We start from the raw sequence: 15,324 nt of genomic DNA, 5'->3' as shown, positions 1-15,324 counted from the left end.
AGTCCCCCCCCCCATCCAAAGACTCTCCCCAGCCCTATAAAACGATCATTTGGGGAAAACCCTTGTAGGAGACTAGAAACAATAGTCTAAGGTAGACTTGTGGTTCTTTGGCACAGGGGAATAATGCGCTTCCCAGTTCCCTGCTTTGTCTATCCACTGACGCTTCTCTTCAGGCAGTACACAAGAGACTCTGATCACATCAACAAATATTTCTAAAATAAGCACTAAAAATGGTCTGAAGTTCGACATCAAAAACACTAAGATCATGGCCACTGGTCCCATCACCTCCTGGCAAATAGAAGGGGAAGAAATGGAGGCAGTGAGAGATTTTTCTTTCTTGGGCTCCATGATCACTGCAGATGGTGACAGCAGTCACGAAATTAAAAGGCGCCTGCTTCTTGGGAGAAAAGCAATGACAAACCTAGACAGCATCTTAAAAAGCAGAGACATCACCTTGCCGACAAAGGTCCGTATAGTTAAAGCTATGGTTTTCCCAGTAGTGATGTATGGAAGTGAGAGCTGGACCATAAAGAAGGCTGATCGCCGAAGAATTGATGCTTTTGAATTTTGGTGCTGGAGGAGACTCTTGAGAGTCCCATGGACTGCAAGAAGATCAAACCTATCCATTCTGAAGGAAATCAGCCCTGAATGCTCACTGGAAGGACAGATCCTGAAGCTGAGGCTCCAATACTTTGGCCACCTCATAAGAAGAGAAGACTCCCTGGAAAAGACCCTGATGTTGGGAAAGATTGAGGGCACAAGGAGAAGGGGACGACAAAGGATGAGATGGTTGGACAGTGTTCTCGAAGCTACCAATATGGGTCTGACCAAACTGCGGGAGGCAGTGGAAGACAGGAGTGCCTGGCATGCTCTGGTTCATGGGGTTCACGAAGAGTCAGACACGACTAAACAACAACAACCCCTGAAGGATTACATTGCACACTGCAAGAGGAACCATATGGCCTCAACTCGGCTGAGGAACTTTTTCCAGCCTGTAGTCCTCATTCCCTCAAGCGCAACCTTCCAGGGATTATACACCAGGGGTGATGAATAAGACCAGGGGTTGAGAGTGGATGGAGAATGGAGGTGGCTCTTGCCATTGTACAGTAGGCTACATTCCAGCAATGTGAAACCCAGTAGGTTCCCACACAAACACCTTCCCATCTTTCATTCAGCCAAGGAAGAGGTGCCACCTAGGCAAAAGCACCTGAGGAGCAGGGTTGGTGAAGGCTGTGGTTTGGGGAGAGTTTCAAGGGCCAGACCAAGGTTTCTGAGTTCCCCCGCCTTTGCACCAGGTGGTGAAGGGGCTGCCTCAGGGAGCTGATTTTGGAAATCATGAAAAGGCAGCTAGTTGTTGGTTCTTTGATGCATTATTATGGTATGCGGGGAGAGAAACAGAGAGGTACTTCTGGGATTTTGTACCCCGGGTTCCAAAATATCTCTTGGTCCTGGTTACTATGCATAACTAGGAAAACAAAAACATTATTCCCCACATCTGAAGGCACCCAGTTGTTCTCCTCCATCCTATCCAAAATATTTATATGTTCAGGACTAGAGTTTGCATCTCACTGACATCCTTCTGTTGGATTTGCTTGACTCATATATACAGTATCTCCTTCACCTCATCAGACCATAGCTGGCCAGAGGGCAAATGTTGTCCCTATTTTCAAAAGGGGGGAAAGAGAGGACCCAAATAATTACCGCCCAATCAGCCTGACATCAATACCGGGAAAGATTCTAGAGCAGATCATTAAGCAAACAGTCTATGAGCATCTAGAAACAAACGCTGTGATCACTAAAAGTCAGCACAGGTTTCTGAAAAATAAGTCATGTCAGACTAATCTGATCTCATTTTTTGACAGAATTACAAGCTTGGTAGATGAAGGGAACACTGTGGATGTAGCCTATCTTGATTTCAGCAAGGCCTTTGACAAGGTGCCCCATGATATTCTTGTAAAGAAGCTGGTAAAATGCAGGCTAGACAATGCTACCATTCAGTGGATTTGTAACTGGCTGACTGACCGAACCCAAAGGGTGCTCATCAATGGCTCCTTCTCATCCTGGAGAGTAGTGACTAGTGGGGTGCCACAGGGTTCTGTCTTGGGCCCAGTCTTATTCAACATCTTTATCAATGACTTGGATGATGGGCTTGAGGGCATCCTGAGCAAGTTTGCAGAGGACACCAAATTGGGAGGGGTGGCTAATACCCCAGAGGACAGGATCACACTTCAAAATGACCTTAACAGATTAGACAACTGGGCCAAAGCAAACAAGATGAATTTTAACAAGGAGAAATGTAAAGTACTACACTTGGGCAAAAAAAAAATGAAAGGCACAAATACAGGATGGGAGACACCTGGCTTGAGAGCAGTACATGTGAAAAGGATCTAGGAGTCTTGGTAGACCACAAACTTGACATGAGTCAACAGTGTGATGCAGCAGCTAAAAAAGCCAATGCAATTCTGGGCTGCATCAATAGGAGTATAGCATCTAGATCAGGGGTCCCCAAACTTATCTCGCCGAGGGCCGGTGCTCCCAGCGCTGATTGTGCTGCGGGCCGGAGCACGCAGGAGTGTGCGCCCATACACGTGCACACATGTGATTTCCAGCGCACTTTTGGGTCGCCAGCTCACCGGAAATAGTTTGTGCGCATGCACTTCCTCGGGCCTGGAAATGCACCAGAAATGACGCTTGCGCATGCGCACAAGCTATTTCCAATGCTCCGGGGACCTGGAAGTGGGCAGCTGCAGCATGCCGTTAAGAGCGGGTGGCAGCAGCAGGGTCGCCGGGGGCCGCATAAAAGAGCCTCGCGGGCCGCATCCGGCCCCCGGGCCTTAGTTTGGGGAAGCCTGATCTAGATCAAGGGAAGTAATAGTTCCACTGTATTCTGCTCTGGTCAGACCTCACCTGGAGTACTGTGTCCAGTTCTGGGCACCACAGTTCAGGAAGGATACAGACAAGCTGGAACGTGCCCAGAAGAGGGCAATCAAAATGGTCAAAGGCCTGGAAACAATGCCTTATGAGGAATGGCTTAGGGAGCTGGATATGTTTAGCCTGGAGAAGAGAAGGTTAAGGGGTGATATGATAGCCATGTTCAAGTATATAAAAGGATGTCATATAGAGGAGGGAGAAAGGTTGTTTTCTGCTGCTCCAGAGAAGCGGACACGGAGCAATGGATTCAAACTACAAGAAAGAAGATTCCACCTAAACATTAGGAAGAACTTCCTGACAGTAAGAGCTGTTCGGCAGTGGAATTTGCTACCAAGAAGTGTGGTGGAATCTCCTTCTTTGGAGGTCTTTAAGCAGAGGCTTGACAGGCATATGTCAAGAATGCTTTGATGGTGTTTCCTGCTTGACAGGGGGTTGGACTGGATGGCCCTTGTGGTCTCTTCCAACTCTATGATTCTATGATTCCAGAATGTCCCCAAATAGTCACTCTATTACACTGGAGGCTGCCAAAGAAATGATATAAAACCGGCATAGATGTTGAACAAGATGTACTTTCTATCACATCACTGCCCCAGGTTACTGTGTGAGAGACAGAGGGGAATTAAGACATACATGGAACGCAGGATTTCTTCTTCTTCTTTTCTGTCCATGAGCACTGAAACTATTACCCTTGTCATATGGTTTTGATCAGTGAAAATTTGGGCCGGCCTGCCGCATGTGCACCAGCCACTTATTGGCACATCTGCCTGGAGAGGAATTTAATTTGTATAGCTGACTTCGCTGACAAATTTTGACTCCTTTATTTTTATGAAAGAGCTGTTCCGTATTTTGATTCTGCCTGCTTCACTGTTTCCTTGGCTTCTCCCAGCTCTGACACTTCTCTGGGCATGTTCCTCTCTAATAGTGATTGATTATACATATTTTAAAATGCTATTATTATAATTAGATGATGTGCATCAAATAAGAAAGTCAGCAACATTTTGAGCATGTGTTCATGTCGACAACAAACTCGGGGGTGAGGTAGGCTGCAGATTTTCTTTATGGCTGGGAGACATGTCAATATCATTTTATGATTAAGTCTTACGGTTGTTTCAGGTCATAATTTACAAGTGGTGAAAAGAAAGCATATAAATAGTGTCCAGGATAAAATGCAATATGAAAAACTTAATACATATGACTTTGTGTTATCCATCAATATAAATTATATTCTTATTTGGAATTAAGGCAGATCTTGAGATAGGACACGTCTACCCAGCAACTGCAATGCCTTGTTTGGTGTCCTCCTGTGTTCATTTTGGGGTGCCACAATTTCAGATGGATGCTGACAATCATTCGGAGGCAAACTGAAAAGATGATAAAAGGTGCAGAAGGCAAGTCAGAGGAGGAATGTCAGACGGCACTGCTTATCCTAGAGAAAAGATTAAAAGGAGTCACATTGACAGGTCCCAGATATTTAAAAAGGTGTTGCGGGACGAAAGAGGGAGAGCCATTTCCCTGCGACTGATGCGACCCCAAGAAAACACAACCATGTATCTGAAAATCTCCTCCTCCCACGGTCCAGCTCCATGTCACCTTGGTCATGTTCAGAGCCGTAGCTAGGTGATCTTGCGCCCTAGGCAGAACCGTCCAGATTGTGCCCCCTGGCCATGGACAAATTGGCTCTTCTTTCTGCCTCTCCTCCAACCCCACTCCCCGCACCCATTCAATTCCTCACACACTTCACCTTGCAATGAATTCTTTTTTTGTAATGAATTCTGATTGAAAGATGCCAAAACAGAGAGAGGACACCAAGATGGGGAAGGCTGACCTAGATGACGGTATATAGGAGTCTCCCCACTTACGCACGGGTTACGTTCTGGGCCCCTGCGTGCATAACGGACACGGAGCAATGGATTCAAACTACAAGAAAGAAGATTCCACCTAAACATTAGGAAGAACTTCCTGACAGTAAGAGCTGTTTGACAGTGGAATTTGCTGCCAAGAAGTGTGGTGGAGTCTCCTTCTTTGGAGGTCTTTAAGCAGAGGCCTTACAGCCATATGTCAAGAATGCTTTGATGGTGTTTCCTGCTTGGCAGGGGGTTGGACTGGATGGCCCTTGCGGTCTCTTCCAGCTCTATGATTCTATGATTCTTGCACTAGGAAAAAGCTCTCACCTTTGTCCCTAGCCCGCCGGAGATCATTGACCAGTGCAACCAAGGCAGTTTCAGTCCCATGGTGAGGCCTGAATCCCGACTGGAAGGGATCCAAATGGTCGGAGGATTGCGACCATCTCACATTTGTGCTGCTTTCTTAATTAGTCCAGGTGATTCCCATAAATCAATCCGATGTTTATCCTTCATTCGTTTTTCACAGCCTCTGAGTTTGTCCAGCAAGCGAGTTATATCAAAACAAAATGTCTCTGTGTGGGTGTTTATTTTCATCCGTGTCTTTCGCTTTCACTTCTTCATGCCTGTAATTATCCAACGATTCTATGATTCTTTGATTCTATAAGTGAAGTCTCATAAAGTGGGGAGCACCCCACTTTAATAGGGAGAAGGGCATGGGGCCAAGGTTCCTTTGCCCCCCTAAAATTTTTGAGGAGGCCGCTCCCCCATTTAATGGGCATTGCCATTCAAATAGTGTGCATGCACTCCATCTTGATTATGCAGGGCAGTGCTTACCTGCCCCCCCCAATATATTTTATTCAGGTTGGCACCCTTGAAGGAGGGCGTGCGAGAGGAGAGAGAGAGAGAAGTGGCTCTGGAGTAAGCAGGCTTTGAAGTTGGCAACTCTCCCCCAGTGCCTGGGCAGTGAGATGGGCTGGGCTGCATCAGGGGTCCAGCGGCGGAGCGAGCCGATCAGGTGCCTGGGGCGCCCGCAGGAGTGGGGCCAGCCACCCGTGGGGGCACCGAGGGGCCTGCCTCCTCCCACTCAGCCGCCCTACAGCTGAAGGGGAGGCAACGGGCATACTGTTTGGGGCAGCGCGGAGCCTGTGGGTGCTCAAGCCACCTCGTCACTCCCAGAAGAGACATGCTGCAGGCCCCACGGTGAGTGCCGCCCACCATTTTGTCACCCCCTCAGTGGGGACACCCGGGGTGGGCTGCACCTACCGCACCCCTCTTGCTTACGCCCCTGCAGGGGCCGAGGCTGGTGTACCTTCCCGGCCCCGACCTCAAGCGAGGTCTGGGAGAGGCAGAGCCGGCACCTCACGGCTGAATGGGATGGGGGTCATGTTTGGGAGGTCAGATTCCTGAGATTGCCTCAATCAGTGCTTTTTTCTGGGGGTACGCAGGGGTACGTCTACCCCTAAACATTTTGTGAATCTTTGTACTTTTGTCCATTTACTGTATTTATTTCCCCCAATTTGAACTATAAAACTATGATTTTCTTCAGTCAAAATGAGAGTAACCCTAAACATCCCCCCCAACAAAAGCACTGGCTTTTATATTTTTATTTCCCATACCAGCAACGCCCATCCATGTGATGCGATGAACGGTACGGACGCTCATTTCCTATATGTTACTATAGCACCTGTATGTCTCAGATCCCTCAGGCCTCCTCGCCAGACACACTAATAGGACCAGGAATCATTTCCAGACAAACTCGCCGTGTGCATATGAAAAGATCAAAGTTCAGCCATTTTTTCAAAAACCACACCTGACGGGCGGTCCTGGATCATGCTTCCCTTGCCAAAAGCCGAAAAGGCAAACTTACGTTAGTCTGGCAATGGAAATTTCCTTTCCTACAGAACTAAGTAAGACCTCTGGGATGTTGCTGAGGGACGATTTCCTCAGAAGTTATTAGCTGGGGGCTGGATGCAGACTTCAGCTGGGACTGAACTTAGGGTTGGCAGAGCCAAATGTGGCCGGGACCAATCCCTTTTCTTTCTGACCCTCAGAGAAGGGACAGACATACCCTCCAATGTTTCTTCAATGAAAATAGGGACATCCTATTTTAACAACAACAATGACAACCGTTATTTATATCCCACCCATCTGACTGGTTTGCCCCAGCCACTCTGGGCAGCTTCCAACACCCTCTATTGTGCTTGTGGGTGGTCCTAATTCTACCTGGCCAACTCCCTTGGCAATGCCCCCCCCCATCCGGGATTGGCTAATTGACCAGGCTAGGTGGGAACCTGTAGGTATCCAGCTCGGGGGAGGGGGGGGCGGCGGCGAAGCCAGCTACCTTGCCGGGGGTCTAGAAGTCTCCAGGGGGGGCTGCACGCGGCCATGCAAAAGCCGCCCCCCCGTTAATGCGGGGAGCGGTCAATTTAAAAACATAATAAAATATAAATAAAAACACTTCCCTATCCAGGGCTGCCTTCAGATGTCTTCTAAAGGTTGTAATCTCCTTGGCTTGGGGGGGGGGGTGTCACCTACCTCCACACCCTCCAATATTTCTCTGATTAAATCAGGGATGTCTTAAGGAAAAGCGGGACATTCCAGGATCAAATCAGAATCCGGGATGGCTTCTGTAAATCCAGGGCTGTACCTGGAAAACAGGGGCACTTGGAGGGTCTGGACAGATCACTCTTCTGAAGTGACCTCTTGCAGCAAGCTTCTGAAATACCGTAGGTTGCCAAGGGGTTCTGGGGCTGCAGATTATTCACCGCCACTAGGTTAGTGTGCCAGGAAATGTACCTCCTGCAGTTGCATCTTCATTTCTTTGAAAAATATTTGTTCCACGTCCTCTTATCTTAAACTCGGTGATTTCTTTGATTCTCTGAAATGGGCTTGAAGTATAAGTAACTGACACAAGGCTGGTCAATTTTTGGGGCGTTCCACATGCTAATTCTGTTTGATCTCACCACCCCGAAAGGGCTCTAGGTCTGGGTGTGGCACTCCTCTGGTTCTCCCAACGGGTAAAGGCCAAGTTGACAGAAATCTGCAGGGAGTGAACATGTGGCTTAGATCAACTGCGCTTGAGATGGAGCCCCGAGGAGGCTGAGTGAAAGCTTATTCGTGGCAAATGAGGAGCATTATGGGGCTCACTGGGTTTTTGGGTGCTGAAGGATCACTTGACAGTGTTATAGAGGAAGAGGTTTTCAGAGGCTGCCATTCTGTAGCACATGCAAGTGAAGCCAAAGAACCACCGCCAGTGCTACTTTTCTAGAAGAAGAGGTGTCAGAACTCGCCACAAACATGCCAGCCTGCATGGTACCTCTACTTACAAATGTTTCTACTTACGAATGGACCTCCGTCCGCCATCTTGGATGCGGTTTAGATAGGATTTTTTCTACTTACGAATTTTTAGATAGGGTTGCTTCGACTTACGAATTTTTTCTACCAATGCATTCCTATGGGATTCGACTTTTTTTCTACTTACAAATGTGCGTTCGGAACGCATTAAATTCGTAAGTAGAGGTACCACTGTATAAGAATTGAATATTGTAAGCCAACAGCTATCAGTTTTTGTTCAACCTGAATATCACATTTCCTCTGTCCATCAGTCCCTTATGTGTGGAGAGGCTATGACATGCACACAGAGTTATTTTGCTTCAGCTGCCAGGCTTTCCCTATCCACATATAAGAAGGAGACAGTCCTCTATGCACATTTTCCTATTCTTTCCATCGAAATGAATAGGAAGTATCTGTGTGCTGTGTTTGGATATCAGAGTGCACAAGAGGCCCTAGATAAGGTGATTGATGGGAAAGGTAGCATAGATACTTCAAACCTGGCACAGATTTGAAAGAATAAAATAAAATTATACCCCATTTTCTCCGCAGGAGGAGACAGATTTGTCATTTTCAACAATTATCCAGCCATTAAAACCAGGGTATAATGCTTTTCAAAACGGGCTTGCCAGATGTGCAGAAGTACAAATGCAATCTTTTAAATCATGATGAATAACTCCTCATTTATAAAACCGGCTTCTCTGGAAATGGTTCCACTCCATGTAGTAATAATCATTTCTGCCCCTTATCATCCTGTACGTTCCAAAGGCAGTCAGTCAGCCATAGGCAGTAATTTAACAACTTATCAACTGCAGGCTCCTTTCAGCCAAAGGGGCATTTTATATTATTTAAGATACTTCACCATACATTGCCATCAATTCCAAACTTTATCGTCCCTAGTTGTTAAAATGTTTAATACAACACTACTCTTCATAACCTGGGGGCCTGAGGGCCAAATCCCACTCATGTTCCTGCAGAATTATCTGCTGCACAGAGCTGGTTGTGTTCCTGGGAAAGAAGTGAAGGCAAAGCCGAGATAGAAAACTGTTTTTCCAGTCTGGTGAGAAGATAAATAAGGGCTGAGGGTTGATGCGCACAGCCTGAAAACCAACCGTGTTTTCTATCTGGCTGATACTTTCATCAGTCCATGACAGCGATGAGAAGCCTGGGGCCCTGCAGAGGTTGTCGGAGTCTTCTTCCCATCATCATCAGCCCAGCCATCAAGGCCAATGTCCAAAAATGAAGGGAGTTGTAATGCAACAACTTCTGAAACTTCACCTGCTGAAGGCCTTGTGCAGGGATAATGCTGGAGGGCAGTCGAACTGCTTAGGTAATGGGTGTGTATGCTCCTTGAAGCCCACTTCACAGAATCGTAGAGTTGGAAGGGACCACAAGGGTCATCTAGTCCAACCCCCTACAATGCAGGAATCTTTAACCCACTGTGGGCCTTGAACCCACAACCCTGAAATGAAGAGTCTCATGCTCTACCGACTGAGCTATTCAGCCTCAATTTAGTGGTGATCTGCACTAGCAGGCTAAGAAATCAATACAGTAAATATGCACTGCTGTGGTGGGAAGGTAAACGGCGTTTCCATGCACTCTGGTGTCCTGTTGTGCCAGAAGCGGTTTAGTCATGCTGGCCACATGATTCGGAAAGCTGTCTGTGGACAAATGCCAGCTCCCTCAGCCTGAAAAGCAAGATGAACGGCGCAATCCCATGGTTGCCTTTGACAGGACTTAATTGTCCAGGGGTCTTTACCTTTACCTTTTACTTCTCCACAGCAATGCACATGAGCAAAATTTTGAGGGCTTAATGCCTGAAGCCGTTCCATATTTGCCATATAATCGCTACCACAAATATAAGGCTGCCTCTTCCTTCTGGCCCTGTTTCAGCCATTACAATTGGCTGAGTGCCTCCTATTGATGTATGTTCAGGCTGCAAGGTTGTGTCAAGGAATTCTGTTTGGTTTCTTCACAGTTATTGACCTTTCCCTTTTCTACTCATGAATGTGCGTTCGGAACGCATTAAATTCGTAAGTAGAGGTACCACTGTACATGAAAAACTGATATCTTTGTATATGGTGGTCGTCGAGATCACATAACACTGGTCGTGAGAGACCTACATTGGCTCCCAGTACGTTTCTGAGCACAGTTCAAAGTGCTGGCGCTGGCCTTTGAAGCCCTAAACAGCCTCGGCCCAGTATACCTGAAGTAGTGTCTCCACCCCCATCGTTCTGCCCGGACACTAAGGTCCAGCTCAGAGGGCCTTCTGGCGGTTCCCTCTCTGCAAGAAGTAAGGTTACAGGGAACAGCTCAGAGGGCCTTCTCAGTGGTGGCACCCGCCCTGTGGAACACCCTCCCATCAGATGTCAAGGAAATCAACAACTACCTGACTTTTAGAAGACATCTGAAGGCAGCCCTGTTTAGGGAAGTTTTTAATGTTTGATGTTTTATCATGTTTTTAATATTCTGTAGGAAGCCGCCCAGAGTGGCTGGGGGAGACCCAGCCAGATGGGCAGGGTAATAATAATAATAAGTAGTAGTAGTAGTAGTATATGGTGCTCATTTCTTTTTGAGTGGTAGTTGTAGTTTTAAAACAAAAATTTGGAAATGATTTTAACATTTTTGGTCTGTCCCTGTTTGCCTCAGGTGGTGGTTGGACTCTAGAAAGACATGCGTTGAAACAGGGTCGAAGATCCTGGGGCCATGTTCTAACCCAGGGGTCAGCAAACTTTTTCAGCAGGGGGCCAGTCCACTGTCCCTCAGACCTTGTTGGGGGCAGGACTATACTTTGGGGGGGGGGAATGAACGAATTCCTATGCCCCACATATAACCCAGAGATGCATTTTAAATAAAAGCACACATTCTACTCATGTAAAAACACGCGGATTCCTGGACCGTCCACAGGCTGGATTTAGAAGGCGATTGGACCGGATCCGGCCCCCGGGCCTTAGTCTGCCTACCCATGTTCTAAACCATCTCAGCACCAATATCCTGTGACCTTCTCTACTCGGACGTCAAGGAGATAAAGAACTACACAACTTTTAGAAGACATCTGAAAAGCAACCCTGTATTGGGAGGATTTGAAATGTTTGACGTTTTACCATGTTTTGTATGTTTTGGAAGCCACCCAGAGTGGCTGGGGAAACCCAGCCAGATGGGTGGGGTATAAATAATAAACTTATTATTATTATTATTATTATTATTATTATTATTAGCAGGATGCTAGCATAACCATGACCAAGTATTGGACTCTGGGTCTAGGACTCTGTTGATACTTTTGCTCACAGGGACCTAGAATTGCCCAATGGCTAATCATCTGGTCTTGATTCTAACATGACTAATCAGTTTCTTTCTTTTTTTTTAAAAAAAATACTTATTTTCAAATTACAGTGGTACCTCGACTTACAAAGGCAATCCGTTCCGCGGCGCTCTTCAGAAATCGAAAGTCGGCGCTCCCATTTTGCGCATGCGCAAAGCACCATTTTGGCGCTTTGCGCGTGCGCAGAACGCATGCGCGCGGGGAAAAATACTTCCGGGTTAGCGGACTTCGGAAGTCGAAACCTTCGGATGTCGAGGCATTCGTAAGTCAAGGTACCACTGTACAGTATTACAATCACATATCCAACATACAGCATAAAGACAAGATTCCAAAGAATCTCCTGGACTTCCCTCCTCCCCTTTGTGGATCCTATTGTTAATCGTTTCCTCCTGCATCTTTTATACTAATCCAAATCTTTTACATCTCCATTACATCCAAAATTCACCACTGAACTACAAGTCTGGTCTTGATTCTAACATGACTCATCAGTTTCAGACACCTGGGAGCTTTGAATCTCTACACATTTTTTAATGTCCTTAGTATTTTTTTTTAATAGCAGGAAGTTCATAAATAACACACAGCCTTCTAGAATTGCCAGAACTCCTCGGTGTTTCATTAATATGTTGGAAGGTATAACATAAGAGTTACACATCTTAGATCATAGAATCATAGAATTGTAGAGTTGCAGGGGATCCTGAAGATCATATAGTCCAACCCCTGGCAAAGCAGGAATACGCAGTTGTCCCAAACAGGGATAAAACCTGCAACCTTGGCGTTATCAGCTACACTCTAACCAAATGAGATGACATCCCTGTGGACAACAGGTTGGTGTTTGTGTGTTTGTATATATGTGCACAAAAACAGTCTTTCTGCTGTATCAGCTCAAACATCCATGTAGTCCAGTAGCCATCAACGTTAGGGCTGCCATATATCTGGGTTTCCCCAGACACATCTCCTCTCGTACCTGTGAAAAAAAAGAAAAAAGTTTTGCTGACAGCAGCGGCTCTTAGCTGAGTTGGCCGCTCTTCCCAACTTTGTGGCCCCACTTTGTGGCCCTTCCCCTCCCGTGCCTTGGCCCTGCCCCTTGCCCCCCCCCAGTTTTGATCCTGGGTACGCGCCTGACCAGCGTTGTCCGAATTTTCACTTTTGGGAATATGGCAACCCTAGTCCATGGGCAGGACACGTAGACAGTAATTCACTCCTGCTGCTTGCCCTTTAGCAGTTGGAATTTAGTGGTGGACTACCTCTGAACCCAGAGCGTCTATATAGCTACCAGGGATAACATGACGTGGAGAGGAGGGGTGTGGCCTAAATGTGGGTGTGGCCTGGGGCAGTCTTGAGGGCCAAATAGCAGAGGGCTGTTTTGGGACTCTGGGCTTGAGGTTCCGCACCGCTGTGATAGGAGTTGAGTCACAGCAGAAAGATCACAAAGAAGACTGTTATAATAATAACAACCAGGGCAAATCTTAAGAAATGAATGAATCTCTCTCCATGCCCTTCCCTCCTTCTTTCCTTGCAATACTGCAGAGGGTCGGCAAAAGCCTCAGATCTCTCTGAGGCAGAGATCTGAGAAAATAGAGGAGCAGGCAAGAAACTCCTCAGCATCGGAGCTTTCTAACCTTCTAACCCTGAAGCAATGTCCACCTACGGTACCACATTATTCTCAGAACTTCCTCAGTTCTGCAGACTCGGACAAAGAGAAGTCCTTTCTGATTTGCAAGCCGACTATTGACACTTTGAAGGAACTTGCCTGTGATGGATTCCTACTGATGTCCATCATGTTCACCTGCACAGGTGAGTAAGATGCCGCAGGAGAAATCTAGTGGGGAGCCTCGGGGTGATGGCATTTGGGAATGTTCTGCGGAAGGAAGGTCTGTAGGTATGGCTGAGAGGAGAACTATGCACGTATTTGGAGCTGAAACCGCTATTACAGTTGATATCAAACCCAGAGGCCAGAGTTTGTTACCGGACGACTCCTCCTGATATCAACGGGGAACTGACTTTTCTCTTCTGGTCTTTGGTTTTCTCTTACCTAAGTGGGTTTTGCTTCAGCATCTTCTCTCATATGCATGTGCAGCTACACTCTCGATCTTGTTTGAAGCTCACCTCTCACTCTGTCCTCTCCATTTTCTTTGAGGAGCTCCATTTATGCTGCAATTTACACAGCTCCATTTCACGCACTTTAAGCATTTTATCTACAGCAAAAATAAAGACAGAAACCTGCTATCTACTTTCCCCCTTCCTCCACACAGTCTCTCCTGTCCTAAATCCACAGGCCCGCTTCTGTGATCGTGGTCTTCACCTTCACCAGATCCTTCAAGAACTGTTCAACATTGCGATGAGGCATCTCATCTTACCTTCCAAGTCCCGGACTGCAGAATCCGGGACCGGCAGCCGTGTGACACCGGAAGTTGCGTCGACGTAACTTCCAGTGTCGCTTTGCCCTTCTATAGGCACCAAAAATGGCCGCCGGCGGCTTCAAAAGTAGCTTCTATGCATGACCGGAAGTGCGTCGATGCACCTTCCGGTGTCGGGTCGCCCATCTATGGGCACAAAAATGGCCGCCGCCGACACCAGAAGTCGCGTCTACGCACTTCCGGTCATGCGTAGATGCTACTTTTGAAGCCGGCGGCGGTCATTTTTTCTGCCCATAGAAGGGCAAATCAGAAAAAAAGGCTGCCGGCAGGAGAAAATAACGGAGAAAAACGGGAGACGAAGTGATACGGGGGACCACCGGGAAAAGGTAAGTAAAAACGGGGGTTTCCCGGGGAAAACGGGGTACTTGGCAGCTATGCATCTCATGGACTCCAACCATCAGGAATGTATCACTCATATCAGAAGTAAGTATCTTGACAGCAAGGTGAAGAGATTGTCTCAGGAGGCGAGATCCTGATGTTGATTTTTCTTTCCCCACTTTGTTCCTGATGTAGATCTTCCCTCATCCCTTCTTCCCCGGCGGGGAAGGAGGAGCCATTTTGGGATCCATCTCAGCAGGGGCGGACGAAGGCATTCCGGCACCCGGGGGCAGGGCATCGCCACGCAGCATGCATGCACGGCGTCGTACGCACATGACGCATGGGCCGTATGCAGCGGAGCCACCGGCAAACCGGCCCAGTGCCGTACGGGGATGCAGCCGCTGCGGGGATGAAGCCGCCGCAGCTGCGAGCGGAGGATCCTGGGTGGCACGCACCAGCACCGTACGGCACTGGGCTGGTGCATGCATGCTGTGTGCCGCCTGGGTGGTGCGTGCTGCCCAGGATGCTCTGTACGCGGAGCCACAAGCAGAGGATCCCGGCACTAGAGCGCTAGAGAGGCGTCGCCGGCAAGCCACGGAGCGAGGGTTTTTTTTTTTAAAAAAAAGCCTCGCCCTGCAGCTTGCTCGCTCACCGGCTCAGCATGTGATTTGCTTGTTCCTGGGCGAGGGGCAGGCCAGGGAGGGGCGTTAGCCCCTCGCCCAGGAACAAGCAAAGCGCGCACCGAGCAAGTGAGCGAGCAGCCAGCCGCCGAGCAAGGCTTTCACCGGGCGACGGCTGGCTGCTCACTGGTGCGCGTGGGGACGACGATGACCGAGTGGCACCCTCCCCAGAGTGGAACCCGGGGCACCCCGCCCCCACTGCCCCCCTTGCTACGCCCCTGCATCTCAGGTACCAAAATCTCTTGGTCCAGCCCTGGTTCGGTTCATACCTGGTTCCGGGTAGGTCCATAATACCTTGACGTATTGCAGTCCTAAGCCGTTGGGCCCAGAAACTTCTTGGTAGCCAGTGCAGTCGGACCAGGATCGGTGTAATAGGCTCAAGCCGTCTTGCTCCGTTGAGCAACCTGGCCGCTGAATTCAGCACCAGCTGAAGTTTCTGAACCGTCTTCAGAGGCAGCCCTACATATAACACATTGCCGTAA

Source organism: Zootoca vivipara, chromosome 12, assembly GCF_963506605.1.
Source record: "Zootoca vivipara chromosome 12, rZooViv1.1, whole genome shotgun sequence".
NCBI classification, from domain to species: Eukaryota; Metazoa; Chordata; class Lepidosauria; order Squamata; family Lacertidae; genus Zootoca; species Zootoca vivipara.
This window is presented reverse-complemented; position numbering follows the sequence as displayed.